This window comes from Ochotona princeps, chromosome 11 (genome assembly GCF_030435755.1).
Source record: "Ochotona princeps isolate mOchPri1 chromosome 11, mOchPri1.hap1, whole genome shotgun sequence".
In the NCBI taxonomy this organism is placed as follows: domain Eukaryota; kingdom Metazoa; phylum Chordata; class Mammalia; order Lagomorpha; family Ochotonidae; genus Ochotona; species Ochotona princeps.
Genome location: NC_080842.1, coordinates 30180157 through 30195300, shown reverse-complemented (window position 1 = coordinate 30195300; position 15144 = coordinate 30180157).

Genomic DNA, 15144 nt, shown 5'->3' with positions numbered 1-15144 from the left:
CTGAACCCACTGGCTTTCACTTGCATACCTAAAGGCCTTCTGGCGATTTGAAATTCAGATGCCCTGATTTTTTAGATGGCCTTCGAAGTAAAGACAGATCACAAATCTTTAAACTTTTGGAACTTCCTAGACTACTGGTTGTAAATAAACCCAGAGCTGAAATTTTGTTTCAGCTCCTAAGTGGTTTTTAGTTACAAATGACAAAAATTTGTGATTTAAAGTTTTTTTTAAATTTATTTTATTGTATTTTTGTTGACAATGGTTACATAGTTAATTACGGTTAAAAAAAAAGGTTCAGGGGGGGGGGGGTATAGGGAAGTGGGTAATACTATTATGTCCATTTTGTTTCCATCATGTATCTGAGGTAAAGGGGGATATTGAGGGAGAAGCCTCACCTGGTTTCACGCCCACCCCAAGTCCCGGATGTGGGGCATGCTCTGATATATTTGCTCAAGTGGTTTTAATAGTTCTCCAGTTATGAATTGCTGCCAGTTTTGCTCGATGAGGTTGTCCACTGATTGATATGGTCCATCATAAAGTCTCCGTTCGCCCCATATTTTGCTGCCAACAATATACAGCTGAGATGAATGAATGACCTGTTCTGTCTTCTGTCTTTTCTTGGTTAGAGTTCTGAGTCCAGCAGTTTGATTAGGGAGATCTCCAAAGAAACTTTGAGGTATTCCCAGACTAGATTCTTGTATGTTCTAGAAAGCACAGGGCCCGGCACAGTCCATCACCCCGATCAGCTGGTGGTTTCAATTGCTGGGTTGGTTCTGTTTTCAGTCCCGAGTTGCACTGGAACCAATGGGTGTTGCAGTCCAGTCTGGTTCTGCCCAGCACATACTCGGCCCTTACATCAACCAGTGGGAGCTGCAGCCTAGTTGGGGCGACCCACAATAACCCCCACCAGGCCCGCCCCCTACTCTGGGTTGCCAGTATGTGTAGCAGTAGACCATACTGTTCCCCATCCCATTGGGCTCTTGTACTTGTCACTGGGTATTAAAGCTTAGTTCCATCTAACCAACTCAACCATCCAGCCCTCACGGATGTTGTTGAGTGCCTCTCTGTCTAGCCACCCCAGCCCCCGTCCTATTTTTCATGCCCTCCCACGGGAGTAGTAACCCAAGAAGGGGGAACCCTCTTTTTCCCTCCCAGGTCTCTCTCACTCCCAGTTTATGCACTCTTTAGGTGGTTCTGTGATTTGACTTGACAGAATTAGTCCCCAGTGCCAGCTGATGCTGTGGCTAAGCCCAAACATCCCTCACCCACTCTAATTTATGCTTGCACCAGCAGGAATAATCAGCCCAGCCTGGCTTTTCCCTGATCTAGTCTACATGCATTGCACAGGTGTTGCAGCCTTGCTTAGTCTGGTCTGTCCCCATCCCAGCCCACGTTCTCCAGGGGGAGTAGCTGTCTGGCGAGGGGACCAGCCCCTTAATCCCCCTGCCAGCTCTGCCCCTCCCTTCCTGGATCTCACGTTTGCTGGTTGGGTGCTGCAGTCAAATCCAGTACAGGCAACCACGCCCTGGCATTCCATAATGTGTACTGGTTTTTGTCGCGACCAAACCCAGCTCAACCCACACTCTGTTCTGGTGTTCGGATTTGCCAGTGGATGACATGAACTGATTCAGCCTGGTCTGCTCCTGACCCATGCTGAATGTGTGCCAGTGGGAAACTTTCCATGACCTATTCTGGGCTGTTTCCTATCATGCTTCTTGCGCTAACCTGCAGGGACTGTGTCCTACCAGAGGAGTTGCCCAGGCTCCTCCATCAGAACCCCTCCCAATGTCAGATTTTGCGCATAACAGGGGGTCCTTGAGCCAACCCTACCCAGTTCACCTCCTGTCCTAGCAGGAACAGTGGCTTTTCCTGGCTGGCTTTCACCCCATTCTGGTTCTTGTTGGATGTTTCAGCCCAGCCATGGCTTGTCCGTACCCACATACAGCTCACACATGACTTAGTAGGGGGTTGAGACCCAGCCTAGTCAGTCCCACGTCTACCCTGGTTCTCCATGACACCAGATGGTGTTGGGGTCTGAACTGGCCTGGTGCATCCAATGCCAGCCCACATTAGTGCCTTGGGTGACTACGACTGTTTCCTAGATAGAACGCAGCCCCCATTCCAGCACACGCACCCCTTGGTGGGAACCTCAACCCAGTTAAGGTGTCCCCTTACCTCCCCATTTGGGCCTGTTCCTAGCCGTAAATTGCGCACCTGCCCGTGGTTGTTCTGAGGACCAGTAGGTGCAAGAGCCTAGCTCGGTATGACCTGTGCTCCATGCTGGTTTCTAGTTTTGCTTGTAGGCTAAGGTTTGCTTAGTCCTGCCCAGTACATTCCGTTCCATTACCAATTTCATATCTCAGCATTGTTAAGTGATTAGAAGTTCTTCAAAGGAAGAGTTACTGGCATTGGGAATCTTTAGAATTGACTCAGATCCCAGAAACAGTGCTGTCAGCCTGGAACTACGTAAGCAACGATTCAGACAACCAATATCCCAGAGCTCGGCCAGCTCACCCTGAGCACATGGTCCCTGGAATTGGGATCTGAGCTAGTCGCTCCCTCCTGCAGCCCACCGTGATTTAAAGTTAATAGGAATTCGCTGTTTTTGTACCTGACAAGAAGTTGAAAGCTGCTGGCACTGAATCAGTAGTTCAAATGTCAGAACTTTTTGTTACTTTATGATATCAAGACAGCTACCATTGCTGCAGACATTCCTACACAACTAAAGGCCCGGGAATGGGAGAAAATCTGTTCTCAGCCACATCTTTTCCTGTTTAGCAGAAAAACAAAAATGTTCGCAGGTACTCCCTGAAGAATACTGCTTTATTCTTGTTGGTTGGAATGATGTCGCTTGACCTTTTCACTAAAGCTTATAACACTCACAGCATGTTCTTGTGTTTCCTTCTTTGGACTTCACTTCTGGATCAACATGGTATGTAACAGGAAGGCACAGACGGAAATAGGAGCTCAAATTGTTAGGCGATTTTGAACATTTGAGATATATGTAAATTCTTAGAAACTTTTAAAAGAACTTTGGACTTCATTGGAGTGTAAATTTGGAGTGTAAACCAATGCTATTTAGATTTCAGGGATCAAAGAAGCCCTACTCAACATCAGAATTATGACTGTGGTGCTCAGTGGGAGTCTGAAAGGAAAATGCTAGCACTCCCCCTGGGATAAAAAGATGGTTATTTTTGAGAAGAAGAGATTAAAGGAATTGGAGGAATTAATGCCTGATAATCTTGATCTTCTCAGGAATAGTAAAAGTCACCTGCCAAGATTGCAGCAGGCTTGGAATGGAATTGGTGACTAGAAATGGGTTTGGAATTTTAGAAGACTTATTATGCAGCCTCATAAAAATGAGCAATCATTGAACAGAAAAGAGAGTGGAATACTAGAGAATATGCCTGTGAGATCAGACTGCCTGATATTGCTGAATCCTGCTTGCTTATAGTCCAGTTTTTCTCAAATATCATTTTAAAGCATCTAATTTATAACATTAAAAGTGGGAGTTATTCCCTGCTGCTGATGGGAAATTTATTAGTATTGCTGATAATGGCGCAGTTCCTATGGAGCCTTGAAAAATAAAGATGTAATAAATGATAGCAGTGTTTCCCTTCTACTGCTGACTGCCTTATTCTAGACTTCAGAGGCGTGTTTAATCACCAGCTTGAGGAAGGGGATCTTACGGTTAGCATGACCTTTGCCTTAGAAACTGTCACAAGTGTCACCTTCCATTTTTGTTTGTTTCCTTTCTTTCTTTCTTCCTCTTCTCCCTCTGCTCTTCCTTAAACTCATCTCTTCAAAATATATTTTGATTGCCTGCAAGGCATCAGCAATGGTTTTTGTGTGCTATAAATAGAGTAGTGAACAAATCAGACACAATTCCTACTCTGATGGAACTTACTGAACAACCAAGCAAACATGTCAAGTGTTTTAGAGTAGTAGATGCCATGGAGGAAAATGGGGGAAGAAGTGGGAAGAGGTTACAAAGGATGCAACTATGGGATGTGCAATGACTTAAAAATATGGTACAAGAGAGAGGAGTTACTTCTGGCACTTATATTTGAGTAATTGTATTATACAATGTGAATATACAATTTATAGGAAGTGGACTAAGGATACTCTTTTGGCTTTGGGTTCATGGTGATGTTTGTGTGATTTAATTACTATTGGTTTCTAACATGTCTTGTTGAATAGGGCAAACTCCTACATTGCTCAGTGTTCTCATGAGAAAACTCCCAGAATGATTACTGTGACGAAGTAATTATGTGAAATAGGACTAGTGTGCAATTACTGCCTTTGCTCGAGGAAGAATGATCATGTTGACCAAGCATTAATTTTTAAGTGATCTGGAGGTAGATAGCAAAATGCTGAGGAATGTTAGAAGACATTTTTCTCAACTCTTTCCTTTCCTGTTGAGCGCACCTACTGAACCCCAGTCTTTCTACTCCTTCACTCCAAGTTGTTTATCTGATCACTGTGTAAAGGCTCATCTTACCTGACTGATCCTCACCTCTTGAGGTTGAACTACTCAAGAAGGAGTAGGTTTGTTGCCCCTGTTTTGTCAGCTTCGTAAGGGTTCATTGTGTGAGTCTGTCCAATTACAGGGTTCAAAACTGGGAAATCTATGGAACTTTTTATATACAGGAATAATGGTCTCTGCTTTAGCCTTTATGTTAATTACAAGAGTGCTCTTCAGGTCTCTGTATACCCTTCCTTGTTTTATATTTCAGTTAATCAGATCCCTGGTGAAGAGAACTATTTATTGAGTCTTTTAGAAAAACTAACAGCAATAATAGTCACACCTTTTTTGGGTGCAGGCCTTATAGCCAAAGAGGTGAAGCTGTTGCTTGGAAAGCCTGCATCTGTTTTCAGACTGCTGCCTCAGTCCTGGCTCCTTGGCTTCTGCTCTAACACCCTGATAATGCACCTGGGAAGCCGAAGGTGACAGCTCAATTGCTGCCACCATGTGTAACAGCTAAGACTTGGATGTATTTTTCTCCAGCTTCACCTGGGCCCAGCCGCAGCTGTTGTGGCCGTTTGCGAACTAGCAAATGGGAAATTTCTGTTTATCGCTGCATATTTCCAATAAATAAATAAATAAATCATAAACAATAGTCACATAACCTTCTGTTTGATAGCAGTTTATAGAGCACATTCACACATGTAGTGTTGTCTATGGCACTCAGTTTACAGGTGAAAAATTGAAATTTGGGTGTTAAGTGACATGGCTACTATCAGCAATGAGATACCAAATCTAATTTCTATAATGGTTTCATATTCATAACTGCTTTGGATATATATATAATGGATAATTTTGTTTATATCACTGGGGTAATACATATATTTATCAGAGTTTGAACAGAAACATAGGCAACGCCCTCTGTCAAATTATGAAAATAGGAAACTTGCCACAACATATTCTATTAAAACCTTGAACATTTGTTCAGACATCTCACTTCTGAAACTTGTTAATTTTCAGTCATGTTTGAAATATGTTCAAATATATTTTCCTTGAGTTGCCCTTCATGTAGCTTTATTATTATTATTTAGAGTGCTAGATTTTGATGTTAACTTTGTTATGTTTGGTGACCTGATGATATTTGTGACTCAAAGAAAAAATGAGTAGTAATATCCTGGTGCTATTGAAGAATTTCTATAGGAGCTGCATTCTACCAAGTACCTTTTAATTTGTCTATCTTGGCACAATGCAATATCTATTAATTATGACAAAGTTTTAGAAGTCTCCTGCTTCGCAGTGGAAACTATGTTGCACTTATTTTTTATGGGAAGGGAAGATCTACATGTGAGTACCCAGGAGAGTCATTATGGACAGATAGTAGCATAATACAATGTCACTGGAATGTTTCCATGTGGCAATAAACTGTTTTCTCCAGCCAAGACCCATCAACAGAAATAGAAGGAATGTGAATTAGCTGTTGAGCTGTGCAGTTACTATTAAGAGCAACTGTGCAATCTAGTTTTTCAAGACCCATGCTACCCAAACACATTTTTCTACATTACATAATGTTATCATTTAAATATTGTCATTCAAATGTGAAGACCAGCTGTGCATATCAGGACACAGCTGTTGGGTTGAGGTGCAGATAAGCCATCTGGCACTTGGTTCTGGATGGTTAAATTCCAGCCAGGGATTTAACTTCATATCCAGCTGTGATAAAGTAAATTGAAGGCTGCATATTATTCCTCTGAAATCACTCCTTTGGGATATTTCTCAGAAATAAATTTTAACCAGAGGTGTCATTGATTGGTTTCACACTTTCAATTATAGCATTTGCCAAAATAAAATCAAACAAAAAAACTGATCAGGCATTTCATTTTCTTTGTATGAAAGAAAATAAAATGGTTAAAGACAATGAAGCTTTTCAGTCTTCTTCAACTTATGCGTACAGGGACAATCTGACAAAATTGCCTAGCTTCCCACATTGTAAACGAAAGAAAGATAAGGTGATGGACAAAGGCTGAGTAAGAGAACAAAGGTGGCAATTAGCCTGACTTCCAGAACGATCATGTCTGTAAGTGTGTGAAATAGAGAGAAGCCAAAGCATTCTTCACCTCTGTGGTCATCTCTGTACTTAGGCACACCCTTCCACCAATCCAGGTGTTTTCAAGGGGAGGATCTTAAAACACTGCCCTGACCTTTCGTACACGTTGCTAAACGTGGAACCTCTGAGGAATTCAAAGGCCTTGAAATGTTAGTCTGTTCCGTGCTATTCAGACATCTTTATGCATAAATGCTAATGTTGGACTAATCTGATTGTCAAGCACTCTCAGAGAAAGTTTGTTACAATAACAGTATTTAGTGAATACGTTATAGGCATCTGAAGCAAATAACATTGGAGTACATTCATGAATGGATAGACTTATATGTTAGCTGAAGAATCATTTAGTGAAGGTGAAATCATTGTTCTTTAAGACTTTTATTCTGTGGTTTCTAATTGGAAAATAATGCTGTTACCTCTATGTAGAACTTTCTTCCAGGAGCAGCAATAAATAAAAAGTTGAATGTGGGTGTGTGGTTGTACAGTGTAGACATCTGTCCTTATTTTCAAATTGTGGAGAAATTTTTGTAGGGAAACTGTATAAGGAAACTGAACACAGTGATAAACATTGTAATTCAGTGTACTTCAAGTACATTGAATTTAGTGATTTATATTTTGATTTTATTTGTGGAAATATTTAAAAATATTTGGTTTTGATAATAGTTTTGGTTCAAGAGTTTCTAAAGACTTGAGGGGTTTAGAATAAACTAGTGAATGTATATTAGAAAAGCTTAAAGAGAATGTAATTGTGGTTTGGGGAAAGAAATTTTGCAAAGTGTTTCAGAACTCATATCAGTATTATGTGCAGATTCAAAATTTCTCCAATAATTTAAAGATTATATTAATAGTTTGGAAATAAAATAGATACTGCTTAAATTCTGTTTGTGTAAACACACTCTACCCAATTCCCAGAACCCAGTGGAGCTGATAGAAACAACCGAAGCATAGAAGGGCCGTTTTTCACATATGGAAAGTATAAGACAAAAATGAGAGGTAAAAAGAAAACAAACTTGCAAGATTCTGAATTTTTCAGATGTACTTATTTATTTGAATGTTAGAGTTAACAGAGAAGGAACAGGGGACAGAAGAGAGAAAGATTGAGAGATCTTTTATCTGTTGGTGTACTCCTCAGTTAGCTTCAGTGGCCCAGGCTGGGCACTAAGACCCAGGCACTTCCTCTGGGTGTTTCTCATGATTACAGGGGCCCCAAGAGCTTATGCCGTTCTCTGCTGCCTGATGTGCCCAGGCACACCACAGGGATGGAGAGTAGAGCATCCGGGACTCAATCCAGCGCCCGTGTGGGATGCTAGCTCTGCAAACCATGGCTTAATTTGCTGTTCCACAGTGCCAGCCCCAGATGCTAAATGTACAATGTTTCTAAAGGCATACTACACCTCTCCTTTTCTCTCCAGGCTTTTATTGTGGACAGTTATGTTTTAGAATCATTCTTTGTATGTTCTTTTACCTTGAATATATTAATGATAATTTTATTCAATGACTTTAAAAATAACACTAATAGGGTGTTATATGCCTTTGTACCTAGGTAGAAAATTAAAAATCATGGCTATGTGTTCTTCCAGATTTCAATATTTGATCTAGAAAATTGATTTTATTCAAGTCACTGTGCTTCTGAAAACTTTCCAAGGATGGGAAGAACTCATTTCTTAAACAGAAAAGATGCATGGGGAAAGTATAAGGAACATTATTTTTCAGTGACTTTACCCATTCAGTTTGTGTGAATTCTGTTTTCTTTAAAGATGGGAGATGAGTTAGAGCATTGTAAATAAGTGGATTTTAAACAGATTTGAAAATAGATGCTTGTGTAATTTCTATCACGTATTTTCTGACTGTGAGGGAATAATGGGAATTGGTAGAGGTTACTCAACTAAACTAGGTGTTGCGTTGCAGGTCAGGGCAAAGAAGCCAACCTTACCTAATAAGAAGGGATTTGTTGTTGCTTTCTCTCTCCCTCCCTTCTCTCTCTCTCTCTCTTTCTCTCTTTCTTTCTCCCTCCCCCCTCTATCCCTCCCTTAACCTCTTCCTCCCTCACCCTGTTTTTGTTTTTTTTTTCTATCTGTCTTGATTCAGGCCTGAGTTTTAGTTTCCAACAGGAAGTTTATTAGGAGCCTGTGCTATAGATGGTGTGTAAATATTGTCAGTATGTTATATATACTACAACGTCATAATTGCTACCATTTATCGTGTGCTTACTGTGAGCCCAGCATTCTGTTAAATGTTTAATGTGGTAATTTATTTAATCCATTCAACTCTACTAACATCCATAATTTGTACTCGAGGAAAAGAAACCCATGGAGATTAAGTAATCCAGATCCTTGAGGTTGGTAAGTCCAATAGCTAGGTATATAAACCCATGATATTTGATTTTGGAAACATTCTTTTCCTCTAAATTATGTTGCCTATACATTATATTACCGATATTATTTGAATGTAATCTTATAAACAACTAGGAATCAAAATAGACTAACATGCAAACACAAACACATATCCAGCCTGCTGTAGTCCAAGCTCTCGCTGGTGGGTGCTACAGCTCAGCCCTGCCCAGTCTGCTCCAGTTTATAGCTAATGCAACTTGTAAGTGTGATAGTCTAGCCCACATGACCCGCACTCCATCCTGGCTCCTGTACATGCTGCCTCAAAAATCACTCCTTACCTGCAACATGCTCCCTCAGTGGTCCCACACATCCCCCTATCTCCCTCCCCTTATCAATCCACAGTTCTGTGCCCAGGCATTCTTGCATTTCCCAGCCTAGCTTTCTAAAGCTGGATCTTCTGCTGGGGTAGCATGCTGGCCTAGAGCTCTGTGTGCCCACCAGGGTCCCAAGCTCTGGACCAATGTGCTGACCTGGGACCCTACCCTCCACACCCCAAGGCCCAGGCCCAGGCCCCATCAAAATTCACTAAGCCTTGTCCACCAGCACACCATGCCAACATGTTAACCTAGGTCTCTCCCCTCTCTTCAACCTTGCCTGGGATCAGGACACGGGGAATCCCCATGCTCACTCCTCCTACCTGGGCCTGAGCCCCCACATCCCAGCACACTCCCAGAGCTCCATCCCTCAGACCACCCACAATCCCGTACCCCCATGCCCACACAGGTCCATTGCCCTCCCCATGGGTACAGAAAGATAGCCTTTACATTGCACTTTTAATTCTTTGTATAGTACTAGGTGAAATTCTTTTTTTTTTTTTTTTCTGAAGTTTTTTTTTATTGGAAAGGCAATTCTACAGAGGTTAGGAGATGGAGAGAAAGATCCTTTTCTCACTGGTTGACTCCCCAAGTAGCCACAACAGCTGGAGCTGAGCCAGTCCAAAGCCAGGAGCAAGGAACTTCATCCGAGTCTCCCACGTGGATGCAGGGTCCCAAGACTTTGGGCTATGCTCTTCTGCTTTCCTGGGCCACAAGTAGGGAGCTGGATGAGAGGTGGAACAGCAGGGACACAATCTGGTGCCTGTATGGGATCCAGGTTCATTCAAGGCAAGGTTTAACCACTATGCCACCAACTGGGTCCATGAAGTCAAATTCTAAATCAGTGTTGGTTAGGTAATAGTACATTACACTATTTATGGGTCAGAATATTCTAGCCCAGAACTTACTGCAGGTTAAGGAAAACATTCTTCTTAAGAAAGATTGTGCTTATCAAGATGAGAATTTGTTATAATTTATACTTATCTTTGAATAAAAGATTTCTCTGTCCCTCTCTTTATGTATGTCTTTATGCCTTTCAAGTAAAATGAAAATAAACTTAAAAATTTTTGTAAAGAAAAATGACATACTCTGAAGTTTAAAATCATACTATTGCAAGACTAATAAATACAGAGTTAGTGAAATAGAGTGAAGCTTGGAGCTATTTTAAGACGAAAGTAAGAAGTGATCTGGCATTTTAAGCAACAAGGGATTTACTATGGTAGATTAAGTGCTGACAGTTGCTTACGTATGTAAATTTATAGTAGCGCAAAAATGGAAACTTTTAAAAGATTGAAAATTATGAGAAAAAAATAGAAGTTGCCCTAAATGTAAAGCCCAAATCTTATTTTGGTTACATGTTCCTGCAGTCCTCCTGGTCTGAGTGACAGGGTAGTTGGCTGTGGGCGGCACTGGATTCAATATAGAGGATGGGTGATTTCCTGCCTTAAGAGATCCGGTTTTGTTTTTCTTTAGTAGAGGTCCTTAAATTATGAGTCATCTACTCATTATTTAAAGTCACACAGCAGAAATGTATAAAAAGAAAGTTAAGCAGTACACCCAGGCCATTTTCCCTAACAAATTCTGTTAGCAAATTTTAATGACTCTGTCAGTCAACACATTTTAAATTCAGGTAGCATTTGTTTATTTTTGAGAAAGTTATTACTGTGTTTAATGGTAGGTCATTTCAGAGCATTATGGTAGAAATACAAAGTAACTTGGACATAGAATTAAAAGATCTTGTAACAACCAGTTTAGCTTTTTGCTAGTTTAATACTCCACTGACATTATTATGGATATTATTCTGAAACAATTTGAAACAACTGAGTTCCTTAGCAATTGGTATTATGATAGAATATGAAGTTGGGGAGTGGAGTTCCATTTTTGTTCCAGATCCTTACCATGCATAAAAGAGGAATTCTTAATGCTGGAATATAGAAAAGAAATTTTATTCTGAAGTTGAGAAAGCACACACACAGGAACATGAGTTGTTTGACTGAGAGATGCCCGTCATGGGTGGGCAGTGATCCTGAGGGAGAAAAGGGGTTAGTTGGGTGGGTGGAGAGCAAGGCCCTCACTACTTCCTCCCATCATGGTCACCAGTGCAGGAGAGCTTCCCAGGTGTCAGCATCTGTTATGTTGAAAGCGTGATGGCTTTTGCGTGACCCCTGCCTCCCAGGACCCTGATGGAGGAGATGCATCTTGGAAATGAGGGATTGAAAAATTGGAGGCTAAATTACACTTTGGGTAGGGGCTTGTGCCAAACAGCTACCTAGCTGCCTGCGTAGTACATAGCAAATCCAGCCAAGAACTCTGCTTTTAATGAGCATTTTCAAAGTACTTACTGAAATAGGAGTAGAACATTTAAGACGCTTTAAAATGCTTGGCTTCTCTTTTCTGTTTATGCCAAATTGAAGCCTCATTTTGCCTCTTATATTGCTTTCTCCAGTGTAATTGAAAGAACATAAATATATTTTCACATATTTTTATTTAATTACTACTGCATTATCACAAGAAATACGTAAGAGTTTGGTACATTCTGTAGTAAGTTTGATAATATTGAATATTTTAAAAAATTTATGTTGCACATCATCAGTATCGCATTTCTGTAATACTTTAAATTGAATATTTATAAGTTTATAGGCTTATATCAATATTTCTGTGAGAAAACAAATCCCTAAATCCAAATAAAACCTGTTTAGAATGGAAGTCTGTTTATAACATATGGAGTGCTGAAACATTTCATTTGGGAGTTTTAAGCCTCCGTAGGAGACATACATGAAATATACATTAATGGCAGAGAGAGAGGTGACATCTGCTTTCACGTATTTCTGCAACACTTCTAAGCAATCCGGTGCACATCACTGTTGTTTTCCTCAAGGTCCCAGGGGAGTGCTTTGCTACAGTGGTTCTCTGTAACTGGCTCTGTGCCACCTAATCCAGCTTACACCATACTTCACAGATCTACGTTCTGTCTGGATTTTTCATTTTTTCCCTCTTTTTCCTGCTATGAGAACTTTTAGTCTGTCAGTTAACAGAAGAAATCGAGGTCATGAAAGAGAAGGTTGGGTTCCTGTTGTTGAGATGTGTCCATCTTGTTCAGTATGAAACGTGCTTTAAGTTAAATAATAGCCAAATTTAAACTCCTTTATCTTTGATGGTATTCTTGCATATTCATTTTATTTTGTGAAACCAATATGGACCTTGTGAATTATTATTTATGAAAAAGTTAAGAAAAAGTGAGAGAGTTGAAAATATTTAAGGTAAATTGAAATTTCTATTTCTCCTACAATCAGCAATTCTAACTCAGTTTGGTGAAAACAAAACATGTTTTTGTTAAGTTTATAAGAAACAGTATTTTATTCTGCTTGTCTTTTGTATTGCTAGAGACCAATGATTCAGAAAATATTTTATTTCCATTTAGATATAGCAAGTAATGGTTATATAAAGTTGAAGGCAATGCAGCACTATCTAAAGATGCCTGCATCCCAAAAATAGAGTGCCTGGAAGAAGTGTTGGCTCCAGTTCCTGATTCCAGTTTCCTGCTCATCTGGGCTGTAGGGGACAGTAAGTGATGGTTGAAGCAGTTAGTCTCCTGTTACCCTATGGGAGACCAGAATGAAGTTCCCAGCTCTTGGCTTCGGTCTGTCCTGGAACCACTATTGTAGGAATTTGGACAGTGAATCAGGAGATAAGAATGTTCAGTTTCTGTCTCTTAAGTAGTAATAATGATAACAATAGCAATGTTGGATTTTCTTTTTTCCTTTCGAAAAAAGATAGGCAGTGACAAGAGCTTCATTTGAAAAATAGACTTTTAATTGAAGGACATCATTTTCTTGTCCTGAAATGCAAAACTACCTTTTCAAATATAATCCCATGTAGATGACTGAAAAGTTGTAATAAAAATTGACATTAATAGTAGTTTTATTTATGTAATTAAAAAGTAAAACTGGTAGTATTAAATTATAAAATACTATTGAACACATCAATAACATGAATTTTGCTTGGCTGTAGTAGTTGTTAATGATTGCTTTGCTTCATATGAATATGCTGCTAATTAAATTCATTTAGGAGAGAAATACTCCACCAACCAATTTATTAGTTCCATAAACTTATTTGTTACTATATATTTTTAAGTTAAAAGAACTAGGAAATTATTGTCAATGTACACAGATAATGCTGTGTGTTAATATGTACAAAAGGTGGCAGTTAAGTATTTTGTTATTAATACTAGTAATAGTCACACTAATAGATCACATTTTGCTGTGAGACCTTGGATGTTATTTGACTGTTTCCTATTCTATAAAATTATGCTATGCACATATGGTAAACTGGCAATGAAATGGTAGTTTTGTTTGAAGATCCATTGGTTGAATTCATATACATGATTTAAAATACAATAATTTAATACTTGCTTTTTGTTTTGTTTTTCTGTTAAACGAAATTTAGTCTTTTAGCCAATGCTTCATGTGATCCAGTCAGGATTTTCCTTGTTCCTTCATCTTAGGAAAGAGTTTATATTCAAGAATTTAGAGTGTTAGGACTTTGGTCAAGGGTGCTGAGCACAGCAGATCTGAATTTAAGTGTGTTTGCCCAAACACTGATTACTGAGATTAACTGCATCAAGCGACTTGTCTTCACCTTCTAGGTCATCTGAGACATGTCAGATATCCTTGGACATTCAGAGAAGTCCTGTGGCTGCTTGGGGCTCCCTTTGTGCAGAGTCTGTTTCCCCCATTCCTGCTGCAGGCATGCTGTGGTGTCAGGTTCTCTCCACCTAAGTGGACTCAGGAATACACTAAAATTTCTGACTCCACAAATCTAACAGGCAGCTTATGTGTTAAACATGATGGATTATGGATTCAATTTGTAGAACATGTTTAGAAATAGAAACATAAGTGCTATTAAATTTATCGAATTTCTACCATTTTGCAAAACTCATTCCATTTTTTTGAGGGGGTGGGGAGGATAGAAAAGAGGACTAAAGGATGAGAACAAGCATAGATGATACTGAGCCTGGACTACAGGATTCCTGAACATTGACCAATGGACATTAAGATCACTGAACTAAAGAAGGAATTGTGAGAAGGGAGGGGCTATAAGAGTGCCATATGGCATTTAGTGCTGTGCAATGAGCAGGACCTATGATGATTTGGTCAGACTGAAAATATTTGGAGCATTCAAAAGCGAGAGATCATTTCTTGTAAGTGAATCAGCTAAAGAAAAGAGAACAGATGCAGAGGTATTTCATGTAGGCTTGGAAGGTTGGATGGGATGTTAAAGATACGTTTTGCAAAGAAAAACTTTTTACTCGATGTTCATCTTATTTTTAATCCTTTAATTTAATAAGCAGAACAGTGTTTTGGTAGTGGAAAGCTTGTAGATGGGAAATCGTCCTGCCAGTGAGAAGCTGAATAACTAGAAAATCAATCTCTGCTTGTCTGTAAAATAGTAATAGCCCCTGTCTAATGGGGCTGAAAATATCAAATAGTGAATCATACATGAAGCACCAAAATTACAGGTTCTAAGATTTTGTAGCAATACAACAAATGCTATATCCTTTTCTTTCTCCCTTTTGTTTCAGTGGCTTCACTGTGAAGTTTATTTAGGATGTGCTGAGTTGTTGACTAAAGTTTTCTTGAAATTTGATTTTCTAAATAACTACCTCGTAAAGAGAATAAGCTTTTACATGGAAATACCTGTAAGATTCAAGAATTTTATTAGCTTTGATATCCAACCCAAATTCATGTAATCAAAAACCATAACAAAATAGCTGATGATATTTAGAGACCAAAGAAAAAGGCCTGTTTCATTTTTTTTTAAATTGCCAACTTCTACAGAGAGTGGTTTAAAAGGTGGTACTTATGCAGAATT